The following is a 24,287-nucleotide window of genomic DNA, read 5'->3' on the forward strand; positions in this document are numbered from 1 at the left end:
CTGCATGCAGTCATGTGCCTTATTGTTTGATTGATGTAATACGAAGCCGGTGTCTGCATGCAGTCATGTGCCTCATTGTTGAATTGATGTAATACGAAGCCGGTGTGTGCATGCAGTCATGTGCCTTATTGTGTGATTGATGTAGTACGAAGCCGGTGTCTGCATGCAGTCATGTGCCTTATTGTTTGATTGATGTAATACGAAGCCGGTGTCTGCATGCAGTCATGTGCCTTATTGTTTGATTGATGTAATACGAAGCCGGTGTCTGCATGCAGTCATGTGCCTTATTGTTTGATTGATGTAATACGAAGCCGGTGTCTGCATGCAGTCATGTGCCTTATTGTTTGATTGATGTAATAGAAAGCCGGTCTCTGCATGCAGTCCCGCCTCTTATTGCTGGATTTATGTAATACGAAGCCGGTGTCTGCATGCAGTCCAGCCTCTTATTGTTTGATTGATGTAATACGAAGCCGGTGTCTGCATGCAGTCATATGCCTTATTGTTTGATTGATGTAATACGAAGCCGGTGTCTGCATGCAGTCATGTGCCTTATTGTTTGATTGATGTAATACGAAGCCACTGTCTGCATGCAGTCATGTGCCTTGTTGTTTGATTGATGTAATAGAAAGCCGGTGTCTGCATGCAGTCCCGCCTCTTATTGCTGGATTTATGTAATACGAAGCCGGTGTCTGCATGCAGTCCAGCCTCTTATTGTTTGATTGATGTAATACAAAGCCACTGTCTGCATGCAGTCATGTGCCATATTGTTTGATTGATGTAATACGAAGCCGGTGTCTGAATGCAGTCATGTGCATTATTGTTTGATTGATGTAATACGAAGCCGGTGTCTGCATGCAGTCATATGCCTTATTGTTTGATTGATGTAATACGAAGCCGGTGTCTGCATGCAGTCATGTGCCTTATTGTTTGATTGATGTAATACGAAGCCGGTGTCTGCATGCAGTCATGTGCCTTATTGTTTGATTGATGTAATACGAAGCCGGTGTCTGCATGCAGTCATGTGCCTCATTGTTGAATTGATGTAATACGAAGCCGGTGTGTGCATGCAGTCATGTGCCTTATTGTGTGATTGATGTAGTACGAAGCCGGTGTCTGCATGCAGTCATGTGCCTTATTGTTTGATTGATGTAATACGAAGCCAGTGTCTGCATGCAGTCATGTGCCTTATTGTTTGATTGATGTAATACGAAGCCGGTGTCTGCATGCAGTCATGTGCCTTATTGTTTGATTGATGTAATACGAAGCCGGTGTCTGCATGCAGTCATGTGCCTTATTGTTTGATTGATGTAATAGAAAGCCGGTGTCTGCATGCAGTCCCGCCTCTTATTGCTGGATTTATGTAATACGAAGCCGGTGTCTGCATGCAGTCCAGCCTCTTATTGTTTGATTGATGTAATACGAAGCCGGTGTCTGCATGCAGTCATATGCCTTATTGTTTGATTGATGTAATACGAAGCCGGTGTCTGCATGCAGTCATGTGCCTTATTGTTTGATTGATGTAATATGAAGCCGGTGTCTGCATGCAGTTATGTGCCTTATTGTGTGATTGATGTAATACGAAGCCGGTGTCTGCATGCAGTCATATGCCTTATTGTTTGATTGATGTAATACGAAGCCGGTGTCTGCATGCAGTCATGTGCCTTATTGTTTGATTGATGTAATACGAAGCCGGTGTCTGCATGCAGTCATGTGCCTTATTGTTTGATTGATGTAATACGAAGCCGGTGTCTGCATGCAGTCATGTGCCTTATTGTTTGATTGATGTAATACGAAGCCACTGTCTGCATGCAGTCATGTGCCTTATTGTTTGATTGCTGTAATAGAAAGCCGGTGTCTGCATGCAGTCCCGCCTCTTATTGCTGGATTTATGTAATACGAAGCCGGTGTCTGCATGCAGTCCAGCCTCTTATTGTTTGATTGACGTAATACAAAGCCACTGTCTGCATGCAGTCATGTGCCATATTGTTTGATTGATGTAATACGAAGCCGGTGTCTGAATGCAGTCATGTGCCTTATTGTTTGATTGATGTAATACGAAGCCGGTGTCTGCATGCAGTCATATGCCTTATTGTTTGATTGATGTAATACGAAGCCGGTGTCTGCATGCAGTCATGTGCCTTATTGTTTGACTGATGTAATACGAAGCCGGTGTCTGCATGCGGTCATGTGCCTCATTGTTGAATTGATGTAATACGAAGCCGGTGTGTGCATGCAGTCATGTGCCTTATTCTGTGATTGATGTAATACGAAGCCGGTGTCTGCATGCAGTCATGTGCCTTATTGTTTGATTGATGTAATACGAAGCCGGTGTCTGCATGCAGTCATGTGCCTTATTGTTTGATTGATGTAATACGAGGCCGGTGTCTGCATGCAGTCATGTGCCTTATTGTTGGATTGATGTAATACGAAGCCTGTGTCTGCATGCAGTCCCGCCTCTTATTGTTTGATTGATGTAATACGAAGGCGGTGTCTGCATGCAGTCATGTGCCTTATTGTTTGATTGATGTAATACGAAGCCGGTGTCTGCATGCAGTCATGTGCCTTATTGTTTGATTGATGTAATAGAAAGCCGGTCTCTGCATGCAGTCCCGCCTCTTATTGCTGGATTTATGTAATACGAAGCCGGTGTCTGCATGCAGTCCAGCCTCTTATTGTTTGATTGATGTAATACGAAGCCGGTGTCTGCATGCAGTCATATGCCTTATTGTTTGATTGATGTAATACGAAGCCGGTGTCTGCATGCAGTCATGTGCCTTATTGTTTGATTGATGTAATACGAAGCCACTGTCTGCATGCAGTCATGTGCCTTGTTGTTTGATTGATGTAATAGAAAGCCGGTGTCTGCATGCAGTCCCGCCTCTTATTGCTGGATTTATGTAATACGAAGCCGGTGTCTGCATGCAGTCCAGCCTCTTATTGTTTGATTGATGTAATACAAAGCCACTGTCTGCATGCAGTCATGTGCCATATTGTTTGATTGATGTAATACGAAGCCGGTGTCTGAATGCAGTCATGTGCATTATTGTTTGATTGATGTAATACGAAGCCGGTGTCTGCATGCAGTCATATGCCTTATTGTTTGATTGATGTAATACGAAGCCGGTGTCTGCATGCAGTCATGTGCCTTATTGTTTGATTGATGTAATACGAAGCCGGTGTCTGCATGCAGTCATGTGCCTTATTGTTTGATTGATGTAATACGAAGCCGGTGTCTGCATGCAGTCATGTGCCTCATTGTTGAATTGATGTAATACGAAGCCGGTGTGTGCATGCAGTCATGTGCCTTATTGTGTGATTGATGTAGTACGAAGCCGGTGTCTGCATGCAGTCATGTGCCTTATTGTTTGATTGATGTAATACGAAGCCAGTGTCTGCATGCAGTCATGTGCCTTATTGTTTGATTGATGTAATACGAAGCCGGTGTCTGCATGCAGTCATGTGCCTTATTGTTTGATTGATGTAATACGAAGCCGGTGTCTGCATGCAGTCATGTGCCTTATTGTTTGATTGATGTAATAGAAAGCCGGTGTCTGCATGCAGTCCCGCCTCTTATTGCTGAATTTATGTAATACGAAGCCGGTGTCTGCATGCAGTCCAGCCTCTTATTGTTTGATTGATGTAATACGAAGCCGGTGTCTGCATGCAGTCATATGCCTTATTGTTTGATTGATGTAATACGAAGCCGGTGTCTGCATGCAGTCATGTGCCTTATTGTTTGATTGATGTAATACGAAGCCGGTGTCTGCATGCAGTTATGTGCCTTATTGTGTGATTGATGTAATACGAAGCCGGTGTCTGCATGCAGTCATATGCCTTATTGTTTGATTGATGTAATACGAAGCCGGTGTCTGCATGCAGTCATGTGCCTTATTGTTTGATTGATGTAATACGAAGCCGGTGTCTGCATGTAGTCATGTGCCTTATTGTTTGATTGATGTAATACGAAGCCGGTGTCTGCATGCAGTCATGTGCCTTATTGTTTGATTGATGTAATACGAAGCCACTGTCTGCATGCAGTCATGTGCCTTATTGTTTGATTGCTGTAATAGAAAGCCGGTGTCTGCATGCAGTCCCGCCTCTTATTGCTGGATTTATGTAATACGAAGCCGGTGTCTGCATGCAGTCCAGCCTCTTATTGTTTGATTGACGTAATACAAAGCCACTGTCTGCATGCAGTCATGTGCCATATTGTTTGATTGATGTAATACGAAGCCGGTGTCTGAATGCAGTCATGTGCCTTATTGTTTGATTGATGTAATACGAAGCCGGTGTCTGCATGCAGTCATATGCCTTATTGTTTGATTGATGTAATACGAAGCCGGTGTCTGCATGCAGTCATGTGCCTTATTGTTTGACTGATGTAATACGAAGCCGGTGTCTGCATGCGGTCATGTGCCTCATTGTTGAATTGATGTAATACGAAGCCGGTGTGTGCATGCAGTCATGTGCCTTATTCTGTGATTGATGTAATACGAAGCCGGTGTCTGCATGCAGTCATGTGCCTTATTGTTTGATTGATGTAATACGAAGCCGGTGTCTGCATGCAGTCATGTGCCTTATTGTTTGATTGATGTAATACGAGGCCGGTGTCTGCATGCAGTCATGTGCCTTATTGTTGGATTGATGTAATACGAAGCCTGTGTCTGCATGCAGTCCCGCCTCTTATTGTTTGATTGATGTAATACGAAGCCGGTGTCTGCATGCAGTCATGTGCCTTATTGTTGGATTGATGTAATACGAAGCCACTGTCTGCATGCAGTCATGTGCCATATTGTTTGATTGATGTAATACGAAGCCGGTGTCTGAATGCAGTCATGTGCCTTATTGTTTGATTGATGTAATACGAAGCCGGTGTCTGCATGCAGTCATATGCCTTATTGTTTGATTGATGTAATACGAAGCCGGTGTCTGCATGCAGTCATGTGCCTTATTGTTTGATTGATGTAATACGAAGCCGGTGTCTGCATGCAGTCATGTGCCTTATTGTTTGATTGATGTAATACGAAGCCGGTGTCTGCATGCAGTCATGTGCCTTATTGTTTGATTGATGTAATACGAAGCCGGTGTCTGCATGCAGTCATGTGCCTTATTGTTTGATTGATGTAATACGAAGCCGGTGTCTGCATGCAGTCTTGTGCCTTTTTGTTTGATTGATGTAATAGAAAGCCGGTGTCTGCATGCAGTCCCGCCTCTTATTGCTGGATTTATGTAATACGAAGCCGGTGTCTGCATGCAGTCATGTGCCTTGTTGTTTGATTGATGTAATACGAAGCCGGTGTCTGCATGCAGTAATATGCCTTATTGTTTGATTGATGTAATACGAAGCCGGTGTCTGCATGCAGTCATGTGCCTTATTGTTTGATTGATGTAATACGAAGCCACTGTCTGCATGCAGTCATGTGCCTTGTTGTTTGATTGATGTAATAGAAAGCCGGTGTCTGCATGCAGTCCCGCCTCTTATTGCTGGATTTATGTAATACGAAGCCGGTGTCTGCATGCAGTCCAGCCTCTTATTGTTTGATTGATGTAATACAAAGCCACTGTCTGCATGCAGTCATGTGCCATATTGTTTGATTGATGTAATACGAAGCCGGTGTCTGAATGCAGTCATGTGCATTATTGTTTGATTGATGTAATACGAAGCCGGTGTCTGCATGCAGTCATATGCCTTATTGTTTGATTGATGTAATACGAAGCCGGTGTCTGCATGCAGTCATGTGCCTTATTGTTTGATTGATGTAATACGAAGCCGGTGTCTGCATGCAGTCATGTGCCTTATTGTTTGATTGATGTAATACGAAGCCGGTGTCTGCATGCAGTCATGTGCCTCATTGTTGAATTGATGTAATACGAAGCCGGTGTGTGCATGCAGTCATGTGCCTTATTGTGTGATTGATGTAGTACGAAGCCGGTGTCTGCATGCAGTCATGTGCCTTATTGTTTGATTGATGTAATACGAAGCCGGTGTCTGCATGCAGTCATGTGCCTTATTGTTTGATTGATGTAATACGAAGCCGGTGTCTGCATGCAGTCATGTGCCTTATTGTTTGATTGATGTAATACGAAGCCGGTGTCTGCATGCAGTCATGTGCCTTATTGTTTGATTGATGTAATAGAAAGCCGGTCTCTGCATGCAGTCCCGCCTCTTATTGCTGGATTTATGTAATACGAAGCCGGTGTCTGCATGCAGTCCAGCCTCTTATTGTTTGATTGATGTAATACGAAGCCGGTGTCTGCATGCAGTCATATGCCTTATTGTTTGATTGATGTAATACGAAGCCGGTGTCTGCATGCAGTCATGTGCCTTATTGTTTGATTGATGTAATACGAAGCCGGTGTCTGCATGCAGTTATGTGCCTTATTGTGTGATTGATGTAATACGAAGCCGGTGTCTGCATGCAGTCATATGCCTTATTGTTTGATTGATGTAATACGAAGCCGGTGTCTGCATGCAGTCATGTGCCTTATTGTTTGATTGATGTAATACGAAGCCGGTGTCTGCATGCAGTCATGTGCCTTATTGTTTGATTGATGTAATACGAAGCCGGTGTCTGCATGCAGTCATGTGCCTTATTGTTTGATTGATGTAATACGAAGCCACTGTCTGCATGCAGTCATGTGCCTTATTGTTTGATTGATGTAATAGAAAGCCGGTGTCTGCATGCAGTCCCGCCTCTTATTGCTGGATTTATGTAATACGAAGCCGGTGTCTGCATGCAGTCCAGCCTCTTATTGTTTGATTGATGTAATACAAAGCCACTGTCTGCATGCAGTCATGTGCCATTTTGTTTGATTGATGTAATACGAAGCCGGTGTCTGAATGCAGTCATGTGCCTTATTGTTTGATTGATGTAATACAAAGCCGGTGTCTGCATGCAGTCATATGCCTTATTGTTTGATTGATGTAATACAAAGCCGGTGTCTGCATGCAGTCATGTGCCTTATTGTTTGATTGATGTAATACGAAGCTGGTGTCTGCATGCGGTCATGTGCCTCATTGTTGAATTGATGTAATACGAAGCCGGTGTGTGCATGCAGTCATGTGCCTTATTGTGTGATTGATGTAATACGAAGCCGGTGTCTGCATGCAGTCATGTGCCTTATTGTTTGATTGATGTAATACGAAGCCGGTGTCTGCATGCAGTCATGTGCCTTATTGTTTGTTTGATGTAATACGAAGCCACTGTCTGCATGCAGTCATGTGCCTTATTGTTTGATTGATGTAATAGAAAGCCGGTGTCTGCATGCAGTCCCGCCTCTTATTGCTGGATTTATGTAATACGAAGACGGTGTCTGCATGCAGTCCAGCCTCTTATTGTTTGATTGATGTAATACAAAGCCACTGTCTGCATGCAGTCATGTGCCTTATTGTTTGATTGATGTAATACGAAGCCGGTGTCTGAATGCAGTCATGTGCCTTATTGTTTGATTGATGTAATACGAAGCCGGTGTCTGCATGCAGTCATGTGCCTTATTGTTTGATTGATGTAATATGAAGCCGGTGTCTGCATGCAGTCATGTGCCTTATTGTTGGATTGATGTAATACGAAGCCACTGTCTGCATGCAGTCATGTGCCATATTGTTTGATTGATGTAATACGAAGCCGGTGTCTGAATGCAGTCATGTGCCTTATTGTTTGATTGATGTAATACGAAGCCGGTGTCTGCATGCAGTCATGTGCCTTATTGTTTGATTGATGTAATACGAAGCCACTGTCTGCATGCAGTCATGTGCCATATTGTTTGATTGATGTAATACAAAGCCGGTGTCTGAATGCAGTCATGTGCCTTATTGTTTGATTGATGTAATACGAAGCCGGCGTCTGCATGCAGTCATGTGCCTTATTGTTGGATTGATGTAATACGAAGCCGGTGTCTGCATGCAGTCATGTGCCTTATTGTTTGATTGATGTAATACGAAGCCGGTGTCTGCATGCAGTCATATGCCTTATTGTTTGATTGATGTAATACGAAGCCGGTGTCTGCATGCAGTCATGTGCCTTATTGTTTGATTGATGTAATACGAAGCCGGTGTCTGCATGCAGTCATGTGCCTTATTGTTTGATTGATGTAATACGAAGCCGGTGTCTGCATGCAGTCATGTGCCTTATTGTTTGATTGATGTAATACGAAGCCGGTGTCTGCATGCAGTCATGTGCCTTATTGTTTGATTGATGTAATACGAAGCCGGTGTCTGCATGCAGTCTTGTGCCTTTTTGTTTGATTGATGTAATAGAAAGCCGGTGTCTGCATGCAGTCCCGCCTTTTTATTGCTGGATTTATGTAATACGAAGCCGGTGTCTGCATGCAGTCATGTGCCTTGTTGTTTGATTGATGTAATACGAAGCCGGTGTCTGCATGCAGTAATATGCCTTATTGTTTGATTGATGTAATACGAAGCCGGTGTCTGCATGCAGTCATGTGCCTTATTGTTTGATTGATGTAATACGAAGCCACTGTCTGCATGCAGTCATGTGCCTTGTTGTTTGATTGATGTAATAGAAAGCCGGTGTCTGCATGCAGTCCCGCCTCTTATTGCTGGATTTATGTAATACGAAGCCGGTGTCTGCATGCAGTCCAGCCTCTTATTGTTTGATTGATGTAATACAAAGCCACTGTCTGCATGCAGTCATGTGCCATATTGTTTGATTGATGTAATACGAAGCCGGTGTCTGAATGCAGTCATGTGCATTATTGTTTGATTGATGTAATACGAAGCCGGTGTCTGCATGCAGTCATATGCCTTATTGTTTGATTGATGTAATACGAAGCCGGTGTCTGCATGCAGTCATGTGCCTTATTGTTTGATTGATGTAATACGAAGCCGGTGTCTGCATGCAGTCATGTGCCTTATTGTTTGATTGATGTAATACGAAGCCGGTGTCTGCATGCAGTCATGTGCCTCATTGTTGAATTGATGTAATACGAAGCCGGTGTGTGCATGCAGTCATGTGCCTTATTGTGTGATTGATGTAGTACGAAGCCGGTGTCTGCATGCAGTCATGTGCCTTATTGTTTGATTGATGTAATACGAAGCCGGTGTCTGCATGCAGTCATGTGCCTTATTGTTTGATTGATGTAATACGAAGCCGGTGTCTGCATGCAGTCATGTGCCTTATTGTTTGATTGATGTAATACGAAGCCGGTGTCTGCATGCAGTCATGTGCCTTATTGTTTGATTGATGTAATAGAAAGCCGGTCTCTGCATGCAGTCCCGCCTCTTATTGCTGGATTTATGTAATACGAAGCCGGTGTCTGCATGCAGTCCAGCCTCTTATTGTTTGATTGATGTAATACGAAGCCGGTGTCTGCATGCAGTCATATGCCTTATTGTTTGATTGATGTAATACGAAGCCGGTGTCTGCATGCAGTCATGTGCCTTATTGTTTGATTGATGTAATACGAAGCCGGTGTCTGCATGCAGTTATGTGCCTTATTGTGTGATTGATGTAATACGAAGCCGGTGTCTGCATGCAGTCATATGCCTTATTGTTTGATTGATGTAATACGAAGCCGGTGTCTGCATGCAGTCATGTGCCTTATTGTTTGATTGATGTAATACGAAGCCGGTGTCTGCATGCAGTCATGTGCCTTATTGTTTGATTGATGTAATACGAAGCCGGTGTCTGCATGCAGTCATGTGCCTTATTGTTTGATTGATGTAATACGAAGCCACTGTCTGCATGCAGTCATGTGCCTTATTGTTTGATTGATGTAATAGAAAGCCGGTGTCTGCATGCAGTCCCGCCTCTTATTGCTGGATTTATGTAATACGAAGCCGGTGTCTGCATGCAGTCCAGCCTCTTATTGTTTGATTGATGTAATACAAAGCCACTGTCTGCATGCAGTCATGTGCCATTTTGTTTGATTGATGTAATACGAAGCCGGTGTCTGAATGCAGTCATGTGCCTTATTGTTTGATTGATGTAATACAAAGCCGGTGTCTGCATGCAGTCATATGCCTTATTGTTTGATTGATGTAATACAAAGCCGGTGTCTGCATGCAGTCATGTGCCTTATTGTTTGATTGATGTAATACGAAGCTGGTGTCTGCATGCGGTCATGTGCCTCATTGTTGAATTGATGTAATACGAAGCCGGTGTGTGCATGCAGTCATGTGCCTTATTGTGTGATTGATGTAATACGAAGCCGGTGTCTGCATGCAGTCATGTGCCTTATTGTTTGATTGATGTAATACGAAGCCGGTGTCTGCATGCAGTCATGTGCCTTATTGTTTGATTGATGTAATACGAAGCCACTGTCTGCATGCAGTCATGTGCCTTATTGTTTGATTGATGTAATAGAAAGCCGGTGTCTGCATGCAGTCCCGCCTCTTATTGCTGGATTTATGTAATACGAAGACGGTGTCTGCATGCAGTCCAGCCTCTTATTGTTTGATTGATGTAATACAAAGCCACTGTCTGCATGCAGTCATGTGCCTTATTGTTTGATTGATGTAATACGAAGCCGGTGTCTGAATGCAGTCATGTGCCTTATTGTTTGATTGATGTAATACGAAGCCGGTGTCTGCATGCAGTCATGTGCCTTATTGTTTGATTGATGTAATATGAAGCCGGTGTCTGCATGCAGTCATGTGCCTTATTGTTGGATTGATGTAATACGAAGCCACTGTCTGCATGCAGTCATGTGCCATATTGTTTGATTGATGTAATACGAAGCCGGTGTCTGAATGCAGTCATGTGCCTTATTGTTTGATTGATGTAATACGAAGCCGGTGTCTGCATGCAGTCATGTGCCTTATTGTTTGATTGATGTAATACGAAGCCACTGTCTGCATGCAGTCATGTGCCATATTGTTTGATTGATGTAATACGAAGCCGGTGTCTGAATGCAGTCATGTGCCTTATTGTTTGATTGATGTAATACGAAGCCGGCGTCTGCATGCAGTCATGTGCCTTATTGTTGGATTGATGTAATACGAAGCCGGTGTCTGCATGCAGTCATGTGCCTTATTGTTTGATTGATGTAATACGAAGCCGGTGTCTGCATGCAGTCATGTGCCTTATTGTTTGATTGATGTAATACGAAGCCGGTGTCTGCATGCAGTCATGTGCCTTATTGTTTGATTGTTGTGATACGAAGCCGGTGTCTGCATGCAGTCATGTGCCTTATTGTTTGATTGATGTAATACGAAGCCGGTGTCTGCATGCAGTCATGTGCCTTATTGTTTGATTGATGTAATACGAAGCCACTGTCTGCATGCAGTCATGTGCCATATTGTTTGATTGATGTAATACGAAGCCGGTGTCTGAATGCAGTCATGTGCCTTATTGTTTGATTGATGTAATACGAAGCCGGTGTCTGCATGCAGTCATGTGCCTTATTGTTGGATTGATGTAATACGAAGCCGGTGTCTGCATGCAGTCATGTGCCTTATTGTTTGATTGATGTAATACGAAGCCGGTGTCTGCATGCAGTCATGTGCCTTATTGTTTGATTGATGTAATACGAAGCCGGTGTCTGCATGCAGTCATGTGCCTTATTGTTTGATTGATGTAATAAGAGGCCGGTGTCTGCATGCAGTCATGTGCCTTATTGTTGGATTGATGTAATACGAAGCCTGTGTCTGCATGCAGTCCCGCCTCTTATTGTTTGATTGATGTAATACGAAGCCGGTGTCTGCATGCAGTCATGTGCCTTATTGTTTGATTGATGTAATACGAAGCCACTGTCTGCATGCAGTCATGTGCCATATTTTTTGATTGATGTAATACGAAGCCGGTGTCTGAATGCAGTCATGTGCCTTATTGTTTGATTGATGTAATACGAAGCCGGTGTCTGCATGCAGTCATATGCCTTATTGTTTGATTGATGTAATACGAAGCCGGTGTCTGCATGCAGTCATGTGCCTTATTGTTTGATTGATGTAATACGAAGCCGGTGTCTGCATGCAGTCATGTGCCTTATTGTTTGATTGATGTAATACGAAGCCGGTGTCTGCATGCAGTCATGTGCCTTATTGTTTGATTGATGTAATACGAAGCCGGTGTCTGCATGCAGTCATGTGCCTTATTGTTTGATTGATGTAATACGAAGCCGGTGTCTGCATGCAGTCATGTGCCTTTTTGTTTGATTGATGTAATAGAAAGCCGGTGTCTGCATGCAGTCCCGCCTCTTATTGCTGGATTTATGTAATACGAAGCCGGTGTCTGCATGCAGTCATGTGCCTTGTTGTTTGATTGATGTAATACGAAGCCGGTGTCTGCATGCAGTAATATGCCTTATTGTTTGATTGATGTAATACAAAGCCGGTGTCTGCATGCAGTCATGTGCCTTATTGTTTGATTGATGTAATACGAAGCCACTGTCTGCATGCAGTCATGTGCCTTGTTGTTTGATTGATGTAATAGAAAGCCGGTGTCTGCATGCAGTCCCGCCTCTTATTGCTGGATTTATGTAATACGAAGCCGGTGTCTGCATGCAGTCCAGCCTCTTATTGTTTGATTGATGTAATACAAAGCCACTGTCTGCATGCAGTCATGTGCCATATTGTTTGATTGATGTAATACGAAGCCGGTGTCTGAATGCAGTCATGTGCATTATTGTTTGATTGATGTAATACGAAGCCGGTGTCTGCATGCAGTCATATGCCTTATTGTTTGATTGATGTAATACGAAGCCGGTGTCTGCATGCAGTCATGTGCCTTATTGTTTGATTGATGTAATACGAAGCCGGTGTCTGCATGCAGTCATGTGCCTTATTGTTTGATTGATGTAATACGAAGCCGGTGTCTGCATGCAGTCATGTGCCTCATTGTTGAATTGATGTAATACGAAGCCGGTGTGTGCATGCAGTCATGTGCCTTATTGTTTGATTGATGTAATACGAAGCCGGTGTCTGCATGCAGTCATGTGCCTTATTGTTTGATTGATGTAATACGAAGCCGGTGTCTGCATGCAGTCATGTGCCTTATTGTTTGATTGATGTAATACGAAGCCGGTGTCTGCATGCAGTCATGTGCCTTATTGTTTGATTGATGTAATAGAAAGCCGGTGTCTGCATGCAGTCCCGCCTCTTATTGCTGGATTTATGTAATACGAAGCCGGTGTCTGCATGCAGTCCAGCCTCTTATTGTTTGATTGATGTAATACGAAGCCGGTGTCTGCATGCAGTCATATGCCTTATTGTTTGATTGATGTAATACGAAGCCGGTGTCTGCATGCAGTCATGTGCCTTATTGTTTGATTTATGTAATACGAAGCCGGTGTCTGCATGCAGTTATGTGCCTTATTGTGTGATTGATGTAATACGAAGCCGGTGTCTGCATGCAGTCATATGCCTTATTGTTTGATTGATGTAATACGAAGCCGGTGTCTGCATGCAGTCATGTGCCTTATTGTTTGATTGATGTAATACGAAGCCGGTGTCTGCATGCAGTCATGTGCCTTATTGTTTGATTGATGTAATACGAAGCCGGTGTCTGCATGCAGTCATGTGCCTTATTGTTTGATTGATGTAATACGAAGCCACTGTCTGCATGCAGTCATGTGCCTTATTGTTTGATTGATGTAATAGAAAGCCGGTGTCTGCATGCAGTCCCGCCTCTTATTGCTGGATTTATGTAATACGAAGCCGGTGTCTGCATGCAGTCCAGCCTCTTATTGTTTGATTGATGTAATACAAAGCCACTGTCTGCATGCAGTCATGTGCCATATTGTTTGATTGATGTAATACGAAGCCGGTGTCTGAATGCAGTCATGTGCCTTATTGTTTGATTGATGTAATACGAAGCCGGTGTCTGCATGCAGTCATATGCCTTATTGTTTGATTAATTTAATACGAAGCCAGTGTCTGCATGCAGTCATGTGCCTTATTGTTTGATTGATGTAATACGAAGCCGGTGTCTGCATGCGGTCATGTGCCTCATTGTTGAATTGATGTAATACGAAGCCGGTGTGTGCATGCAGTCATGTGCCTTATTGTGTGATTGATGTAATACGAAGCCGGTGTCTGCATGCAGTCATGTGCCTTATTGTTGAATTGATGTAATACGAAGCCGGTGTGTGCATGCAGTCATGTGCCTTATTGTGTGATTGATGTAATACGAAGCCACTGTCTGCATGCAGTCATGTGCCTTATTGTTTGATTGATGTAATAGAAAGCCGGTGTCTGCATGCAGTCCCGCCTCTTATTGCTGGATTTATGTAATACGAAGACGGTGTCTGCATGCAGTCCAGCCTCTTATTGTTTGATTGATGTAATACAAAGCCACTGTCTGCATGCAGTCATGTGCCTTATTGTTTGATTGATGTAATACGAAGCCGGTGTCTGCATGCAGTCATGTGCCTTATTGTTTGATTGATGTAATACGAAGCCACTGTCTGCATGCAGTCATGTGCCTTATTGTTTGATTGATGTAATAGAAAGCCGGTGTCTGCATGCAGTCCCGCCTCTTATTGCTGGATTTATGTAATACGAAGACGGTGTCTGCATGCAGTCCAGCCTCTTATTGTTTGATTGATGTAATACAAAGCCACTGTCTGCATGCAGTCATGTGCCTTATTGTTTGATTGATGTAATACGAAGCCGGTGTCTGAATGCAGTCATGTGCCTTATTGTTTGATTGATGTAATACGAAGCCGGTGTCTGCATGCAGTCATGTGCCTTATTGTTTGATTGATGTAATATGAAGCCGGTGTCTGCATGCAGTCATGTGCCTTATTGTTGGATTGATGTAATACGAAGCCACTGTCTGCATGCAGTCATGTGCCATATTGTTTGATTGATGTAATACGAAGCCGGTGTCTGAATGCAGTCATGTGCCTTATTGTTTGATTGATGTAATACGAAGCCGGTGTCTGCATGCAGTCATGTGCCTTATTGTTTGATTGATGTAATACGAAGCCACTGTCTGCATGCAGTCATGTGCCATATTGTTTGATTGATGTAATACGAAGCCGGTGTCTGAATGCAGTCATGTGCCTTATTGTTTGATTGATGTAATACGAAGCCGGCGTCTGCATGCAGTCATGTGCCTTATTGTTGGATTGATGTAATACGAAGCCGGTGTCTGCATGCAGTCATGTGCCTTATTGTTTGATTGATGTAATACGAAGCCGGTGTCTGCATGCAGTCATGTGCCTTATTGTTTGATTGATGTAATACGAAGCCGGTGTCTGCATGCAGTCATGTGCCTTATTGTTTGATTGTTGTGATACGAAGCCGGTGTCTGCATGCAGTCATGTGCCTTATTGTTTGATTGATGTAATACGAAGCCGGTGTCTGCATGCAGTCATGTGCCTTATTGTTTGATTGATGTAATACGAAGCCACTGTCTGCATGCAGTCATGTGCCATATTGTTTGATTGATGTAATACGAAGCCGGTGTCTGAATGCAGTCATGTGCCTTATTGTTTGATTGATGTAATACGAAGCCGGTGTCTGCATGCAGTCATGTGCCTTATTGTTGGATTGATGTAATACGAAGCCGGTGTCTGCATGCAGTCATGTGCCTTATTGTTTGATTGATGTAATACGAAGCCGGTGTCTGCATGCAGTCATGTGCCTTATTGTTTGATTGATGTAATACGAAGCCGGTGTCTGCATGCAGTCATGTGCCTTATTGTTTGATTGATGTAATAAGAGGCCGGTGTCTGCATGCAGTCATGTGCCTTATTGTTGGATTGATGTAATACGAAGCCTGTGTCTGCATGCAGTCCCGCCTCTTATTGTTTGATTGATGTAATACGAAGCCGGTGTCTGCATGCAGTCATGTGCCTTATTGTTTGATTGATGTAATACGAAGCCACTGTCTGCATGCAGTCATGTGCCATATTTTTTGATTGATGTAATACGAAGCCGGTGTCTGAATGCAGTCATGTGCCTTATTGTTTGATTGATGTAATACGAAGCCGGTGTCTGCATGCAGTCATATGCCTTATTGTTTGATTGATGTAATACGAAGCCGGTGTCTGCATGCAGTCATGTGCCTTATTGTTTGATTGATGTAATACGAAGCCGGTGTCTGCATGCAGTCATGTGCCTTATTGTTTGATTGATGTAATACGAAGCCGGTGTCTGCATGCAGTCATGTGCCTTATTGTTTGATTGATGTAATACGAAGCCGGTGTCTGCATGCAGTCATGTGCCTTATTGTTTGATTGATGTAATACGAAGCCGGTGTCTGCATGCAGTCATGTGCCTTTTTGTTTGATTGATGTAATAGAAAGCCGGTGTCTGCATGCAGTCCCGCCTCTTATTGCTGGATTTATGTAATACGAAGCCGGTGTCTGCATGCAGTCATGTGCCTTGTTGTTTGATTGATGTAATACGAAGCCGGTGTCTGCATGCAGTAATATGCCTTATTGTTTGATTGATGTAATACGAAGCCGGTGTCTGCATGCAGTCATGTGCCTTATTGTTTGATTGATGTAATACGAAGCCACTGTCTGCATGCAGTCATGTGCCTTGTTGTTTGATTGATGTAATAGAAAGCCGGTGTCTGCATGCAGTCCCGCCTCTTATTGCTGGATTTATGTAATACGAAGCCGGTGTCTGCATGCAGTCCAGCCTCTTATTGTTTGATTGATGTAATACAAAGCCACTGTCTGCATGCAGTCATGTGCCATATTGTTTGATTGATGTAATACGAAGCCGGTGTCTGAATGCAGTCATGTGCATTATTGTTTGATTGATGTAATACGAAGCCGGTGTCTGCATGCAGTCATATGCCTTATTGTTTGATTGATGTAATACGAAGCCGGTGTCTGCATGCAGTCATGTGCCTTATTGTTTGATTGATGTAATACGAAGCCGGTGTCTGCATGCAGTCATGTGCCTTATTGTTTGATTGATGTAATACGAAGCCGGTGTCTGCATGCAGTCATGTGCCTCATTGTTGAATTGATGTAATACGAAGCCGGTGTGTGCATGCAGTCATGTGCCTTATTGTTTGATTGATGTAATACGAAGCCGGTGTCTGCATGCAGTCATGTGCCTTATTGTTTGATTGATGTAATACGAAGCCGGTGTCTGCATGCAGTCATGTGCCTTATTGTTTGATTGATGTAATACGAAGCCGGTGTCTGCATGCAGTCATGTGCCTTATTGTTTGATTGATGTAATAGAAAGCCGGTGTCTGCATGCAGTCCCGCCTCTTATTGCTGGATTTATGTAATACGAAGCCGGTGTCTGCATGCAGTCCAGCCTCTTATTGTTTGATTGATGTAATACGAAGCCGGTGTCTGCATGCAGTCATATGCCTTATTGTTTGATTGATGTAATACGAAGCCGGTGTCTGCATGCAGTCATGTGCCTTATTGTTTGATTTATGTAATACGAAGCCGGTGTCTGCATGCAGTTATGTGCCTTATTGTGTGATTGATGTAATACGAAGCCGGTGTCTGCATGCAGTCATATGCCTTATTGTTTGATTGATGTAATACGAAGCCGGTGTCTGCATGCAGTCATGTGCCTTATTGTTTGATTGATGTAATACGAAGCCGGTGTCTGCATGCAGTCATGTGCCTTATTGTTTGATTGATGTAATACGAAGCCGGTGTCTGCATGCAGTCATGTGCCTTATTGTTTGATTGATGTAATACGAAGCCACTGTCTGCATGCAGTCATGTGCCTTATTGTTTGATTGATGTAATAGAAAGCCGGTGTCTGCATGCAGTCCCGCCTCTTATTGCTGGATTTATGTAATACGAAGCCGGTGTCTGCATGCAGTCCAGCCTCTTATTGTTTGATTGATGTAATACAAAGCCACTGTCTGCATGCAGTCATGTGCCATATTGTTTGATTGATGTAATACGAAGCCGGTGTCTGAATGCAGTCATGTGCCTTATTGTTTGATTGATGTAATACGAAGCCGGTGTCTGCATGCAGTCATATGCCTTATTGTTTGATTAATTTAATACGAAGCCGGTGTCTGCATGCAGTCATGTGCCTTATTGTTTGATTGATGTAATACGAAGCCGGTGTCTGCATGCGGTCATGTGCCTCATTGTTGAATTGATGTAATACGAAGCCGGTGTGTGCATGCAGTCATGTGCCTTATTGTGTGATTGATGTAATACGAAGCCGGTGTCTGCATGCAGTCATGTGCCTTATTGTTTGATTGATGTAATACGAAGCCGGTGTCTGCATGCAGTCATGTGCCTTATTGTTTGATTGATGTAATACGAAGCCACTGTCTGCATGCAGTCATGTGCCTTATTGTTTGATTGATGTAATAGAAAGCCGGTGTCTGCATGCAGTCCCGCCTCTTATTGCTGGATTTATGTAATACGAAGACGGTGTCTGCATGCAGTCCAGCCTCTTATTGTTTGATTGATGTAATACAAAGCCACTGTCTGCATGCAGTCATGTGCCTTATTGTTTGATTGATGTAATACGAAGCCGGTGTCTGAATGCAGTCATGTGCCTTATTGTTTGATTGATGTAATACGAAGCCGGTGTCTGCATGCAGTCATGTGCCTTATTGTTTGATTGATTTAATACGAAGCCGGTGTCTGCATGCAGTCATGTGCCTTATTGTTGGATTGATGTAATACGAAGCCGGTGTCTGCATGCAGTCATGTGCCATATTGTTTGATTGATGTAATACGAAGCCGGTGTCTGAATGCAGTCATGTGCCTTATTGTTTAATTGATGTAATACGAAGCCGGTGTCTGCATGCAGTCATGTGCCTTATTGTTTGATTGATGTAATACGAAGCCGGTGTTTGCATGCAGTCATGTGCCTTATTGTTTGATTGATGTAATACGAATCCGGTGTTTGCATGCAGTCATGTGCCTTATTGTTTGATTGATGTAATACGAAGCCAGTGTCTGCATGCAGTCATGTGCCTTATTGTTTGATTGATGTAATATGAAGCCGGTGTCTGCATGCAGTCCATCCTCTTATTGTTGGATTGATGTAATACGAAGCCGGTGTCTGCATGCAGTCATGTGCCTTATTGTTTGATTGATGTAATACGAAGCCGGTGTCTGCATGCAGTCATGTGCCTTATTGTTTGATTGATGTAATACGAAGCCGGTGTCTGCATGCAGTCATGTGCCTTATTGTTTGATTGATGCAATACGAAGCCGGTGTCTGCATGCAGTCATGTGCCTTATTGTTTGATTGATGTAATACGAAGCCGGTGTCTGCAAGCAGTCATGTGCCTTATTGTTTGATTGATGTAATACGAAGCCGGTGTCTGCATGCAGTCATGTGCCTTATTGTTTGATTGATGTAATACGAAGCCACTGTCTGCATGCAGTCATGTGCCTTATTGTTTGATTGATGTAATACGAAGCCGGTGTCTGCATGCAGTCATGTGCCTTATTGTTTGATTGATGTAATACGAAGCCGGTGTTTGCATGCAGTCATGTGCCTTATTGTTTGATTGATGTAATACGAAGCCGGTGTTTGCATGCAGTCATGTGCCTTATTGTTTGATTGATGTAATACGAAGCCAGTGTCTGCATGCAGTCATGTGCCTTATTGTTTGATTGATGTAATACGAAGCCGGTGTCTGCATGCAATCCAGCCTCTTATTGTTGGATTGATGTAATACGAAGCCGGTGTCTGCATGCAGTCATGTGCCTTATTGCTTGATTGATGTAATACGAAGCCGGTGTCTGCATGCAGTCATGTGCCTTATTGTTTGATTGATGCAATACGAAGCCGGTGTCTGCATGCAGTCATGTGCCTTATTGTTTGATTGATGTAATACGAAGCCGGTGTCTGCATGCAGTTATGTGCCTTATTGTTTGATTGATGTAATACGAAGCCGGTGTCTGCATGCAGTCATGGGCCTTATTGTTTGATTGATGTAATACGAAGCGGGTGTCTGCATGCAGTCATGTGCCTTATTGTTGGATTGATGTAATACGAAGCCGGTGTCTGCATGCAGTCATGTGCCTTATTGTTTGATTGATGTAATACGAAGCTGGTGTCTGCATGCAGTCATGTGCCTTATTGTTTGATTGATGTAATACGAGGCTGGTGTCTGCATGCAGTCATGTGCCTTATTGTTGGATTGATGTAATACGAAGCCTGTGTCTGCATGCAGTCCCGCCTCTTATTGTTTGATTGATGTAATACGAAGCCGGTGTCTGCATGCAGTCATGTGCCTTATTGTTTGATTGATGTAATACGAAGCCACTGTCTGCATGCAGTCATGTGCCATATTGTTTGATTGATGTAATACGAAGCCGGTGTCTGAATGCAGTCATGTGCCTTATTGTTTGATTGATGTAATACGAAGCCGGTGTCTGCATACAGTCATATGCCTTATTGTTTGATTGATGTAATACGAAGCCGGTGTCTGCATGCAGTCATGTGCCTTATTGTTTGATTGATGTAATACGAAGCCGGTGTCTGCATGCAGTCATGTGCCTTATTGTTTGATTGATGTAATACGAAGCCGGTGTCTGCATGCAGTCATGTGCCTTATTGTTTGATTGATGTAATACGAAGCCGGTGTCTGCATGCAGTCATGTGCCTTATTGTTTGATTGATGTAATACGAAGCCGGTGTCTGCATGCAGTCATGTGCCTTTTTGTTTGATTGATGTAATAGAAAGCCGGTGTCTGCATGCAGTCCCGCCTCTTATTGCTGGATTTATGTAATACGAAGCCGGTGTCTGCATGCAGTCATGTGCCTTGTTGTTTGATTGATGTAATACGAAGCCGGTGTCTGCATGCAGTAATATGCCTTATTGTTTGATTGATGTAATACGAAGCCGGTGTCTGCATGCAGTCATGTGCCTTATTGTTTGATTGATGTAATACGAAGCCACTGTCTGCATGCAGTCATGTGCCTTGTTGTTTGATTGATGTAATAGAAAGCCGGTGTCTGCATGCAGTCCCGCCTCTTATTGCTGGATTTATGTAATACGAAGCCGGTGTCTGCATGCAGTCCAGCCTCTTATTGTTTGATTGATGTAATACAAAGCCACTGTCTGCATGCAGTCATGTGCCATATTGTTTGATTGATGTAATACGAAGCCGGTGTCTGAATGCAGTCATGTGCATTATTGTTTGATTGATGTAATACGAATCCGGTGTCTGCATGCAGTCATATGCCTTATTGTTTGATTGATGTAATACGAAGCCGGTGTCTGCATGCAGTCATGTGCCTTATTGTTTGATTGATGTAATACGAAGCCGGTGTCTGCATGCAGTCATGTGCCTTATTGTTTGATTGATGTAATACGAAGCCGGTGTCTGCATGCAGTCATGTGCCTCATTGTTGAATTGATGTAATACGAAGCCGGTGTGTGCATGCAGTCATGTGCCTTATTGTGTGATTGATGTAGTACGAAGCCGGTGTCTGCATGCAGTCATGTGCCTTATTGTTTGATTGATGTAATACGAAGCCGGTGTCTGCATGCAGTCATGTGCCTTATTGTTTGATTGATGTAATACGAAGCCGGTGTCTGCATGCAGTCATGTGCCTTATTGTTTGATTGATGTAATACGAAGCCGGTGTCTGCATGCAGTCATGTGCCTTATTGTTTGATTGATGTAATAGAAATCCGGTGTCTGCATGCAGTCCCGCCTCTTATTGCTGGATTTATGTAATACGAAGCCGGTGTCTGCATGCAGTCCAGCCTCTTATTGTTTGATTGATGTAATACGAAGCCGGTGTCTGCATGCAGTCATATGCCTTATTGTTTGATTGATGTAATACGAAGCCGATGTCTGCATGCAGTCATGTGCCTTATTGTTTGATTGATGTAATTCGAAGCCGGTGTCTGCATGCAGTTATGTGCCTTATTGTGTGATTGATGTAATACGAAGCCGGTGTCTGCATGCAGTCATATGCCTTATTGTTTGATTGATGTAATAGAAAGCCGGTGTCTGCATACAGTCCCGCCTCTTATTGCTGGATTTATGTAATACGAAGCCGGTGTCTGCATGCAGTCCAGCCTCTTATTGTTTGATTGACGTAATACAAAGCCACTGTCTGCATGCAGTCATGTGCCATATTGTTTGATTGATGTAATACGAAGCCGGTGTCTGAATGCAGTCATGTGCCTTATTGTTTGATTGATGTAATACGAAGCCGGTGTCTGAATGCAGTCATGTGCCTTATTGTTTGATTGATGTAATAGAAAGCCGGTGTCTGCATGCAGTCCCGCCTCTTATTGCTGGATTTATGTAATACGAAGCCGGTGTCTGCATGCAGTCCAGCCTCTTATTGTTTGATTGATGTAATACGAAGCCGGTGTCTGCATGCAGTCATATGCCTTATTGTTTGATTGATGTAATACGAAGCCGGTGTCTGCATGCAGTCATGTGCCTTATTGTTTGATTGATGTAATACGAAGCCGGTGTCTGCATGCAGTTATGTGCCTTATTGTGTGATTGATGTAATACGAAGCCGGTGTCTGCATGCAGTCATATGCCTTATTGTTTGATTGATGTATTACGAAGCCGGTGTCTGCATGCAGTCATGTGCCTTATTGTTTGATTGATGTAATACGAAGCCGGTGTCTGCATGCAGTCATGTGCCTTATTGTTTGATTGATGTAATACGAAGCCGGTGTCTGCATGCAGTCATGTGCCTTATTGTTTGATTGATGTAATACGAAGCCACTGTCTGCATGCAGTCATGTGCCTTATTGTTTGATTGATGTAATAGAAAGCCGGTGTCTGCATGCAGTCCCGCCTCTTATTGCTGGATTTATGTAATACGAAGCCGGTGTCTGCATGCAGTCATGTGCCTCTTATTGTTTGATTGATGTAATACAAAGCCACTGTCTGCATGCAGTCATGTGCCATATTGTGTGATTGATGTAATACGAAGCCGGTGTCTGAATGCAGTCATGTGCCTTATTGTTTGATTGATGTAATACAAAGCCGGTGTCTGCATGCAGTCATATGCCTTATTGTTTGATTGATGTAATACGAAGCCGGTGTCTGCATGCAGTCATGTGCCTTATTGTTTGATTGATGTAATACGAAGCCGGTGTCTGCATGCGGTCATGTGCCTCATTGTTGAATTGATGTAATACGAAGCCGGTGTGTGCATGCAGTCATGTGCCTTATTGTGTGATTGATGTAATACGAAGCCGGTGTCTGCATGCAGTCATGTGCCTTATTGTTTGATTGATGTAATACGAAGCCGGTGTCTGCATGCAGTCATGTGCCTTATTGTTTGATTGATGTAATACGAAGCCGGTGTCTGCATGCAGTCATGTGCCTTATTGTTTGATTGATGTAATACGAAGCCGGTGTCTGCATGCAGTCATGTGCCTTATTGTTTGATTGATGTAATACGAGGCCGGTGTCTGCATGCAGTCATGTGCCTTATTGTTGGATTGATGTAATACGAAGCCTGTGTCTGCATGCAGTCCCGCCTCTTATTGTTTGATTGATGTAATACGAAGCCGGTGTCTGCATGCAGTCATGTGCCTTATTGTTTGATTGATGTAATACGAAGCCACTGTCTGCATGCAGTCATGTGCCATATTGTTTGATTGATGTAATACGAAGCCGGTGTCTGAATGCAGTCATGTGCCTTATTGTTTGATTGATGTAATACGAAGCCGGTGTCTGCATGCAGTCATATGCCTTATTGTTTGATTGATGTAATACGAAGCCGGTGTCTGCATGCAGTCATGTGCCTTATTGTTTGATTGATGTAATACGAAGCCGGTGTCTGCATGCAGTCATGTGCCTTATTGTTTGATTGATGTAATACGAAGCCGGTGTCTGCATGCAGTCATGTTCCTTATTGTTTGATTGATGTAATACGAAGCCGGTGTCTGCATGCAGTCATGTGCCTTATTGTTTGATTGATGTAATACGAAGCCGGTGTCTGCATGCAGTCATGTGCCTTTTTGTTTGATTGATGTAATAGAAAGCCGGTGTCTGCATGCAGTCCCGCCTCTTATTGCTGGATTGATGTAATACGAAGCCGGTGTCTGCATGCAGTCATGTGCCTTATTGTTTGATTGATGTAATACGAAGCCGGTGTCTGCATGCAGTCATGTGCCTTATTGTTTGATTGATGTAATACGAAGCCGGTGTCTGCATGCAGTCATGTGCCTTATTGTTTGATTGATGTAATACGAAGCCGGTGTCTGCATGCAGTCATGTGCCTTATTGTTTGATTGATGTAATACGAAGCCGGTGTCTGCATGCAGTCATGTGCCTTATTGTTTGATTGATGTAATACGAAGCCACTGTCTGCATGCAGTCATGTGCCATATTGTTTGATTGATGTAATACGAAGCCGGTGTCTGAATGCAGTCATGTGCCTTATTGTTTGATTGATGCAATACGAAGCCGGTGTCTGCATGCAG

At 43.4% G+C, this 24,287-nt stretch overlaps 1 protein-coding gene across 1 annotated transcript in view; it reads left to right on the plus strand.

Annotated features, from left to right (window-relative positions):
- The window catches only part of LOC144806407 (CD5 antigen-like), a 381,883-nt gene that overhangs the window by 194,868 nt on the left and 162,728 nt on the right, over positions 1-24,287 (plus strand). The window lies entirely within an intron of this gene.

This window comes from Lissotriton helveticus, chromosome 1_2 (genome assembly GCF_964261635.1).
Source record: "Lissotriton helveticus chromosome 1_2, aLisHel1.1, whole genome shotgun sequence".
NCBI classification, from domain to species: Eukaryota; Metazoa; Chordata; class Amphibia; order Caudata; family Salamandridae; genus Lissotriton; species Lissotriton helveticus.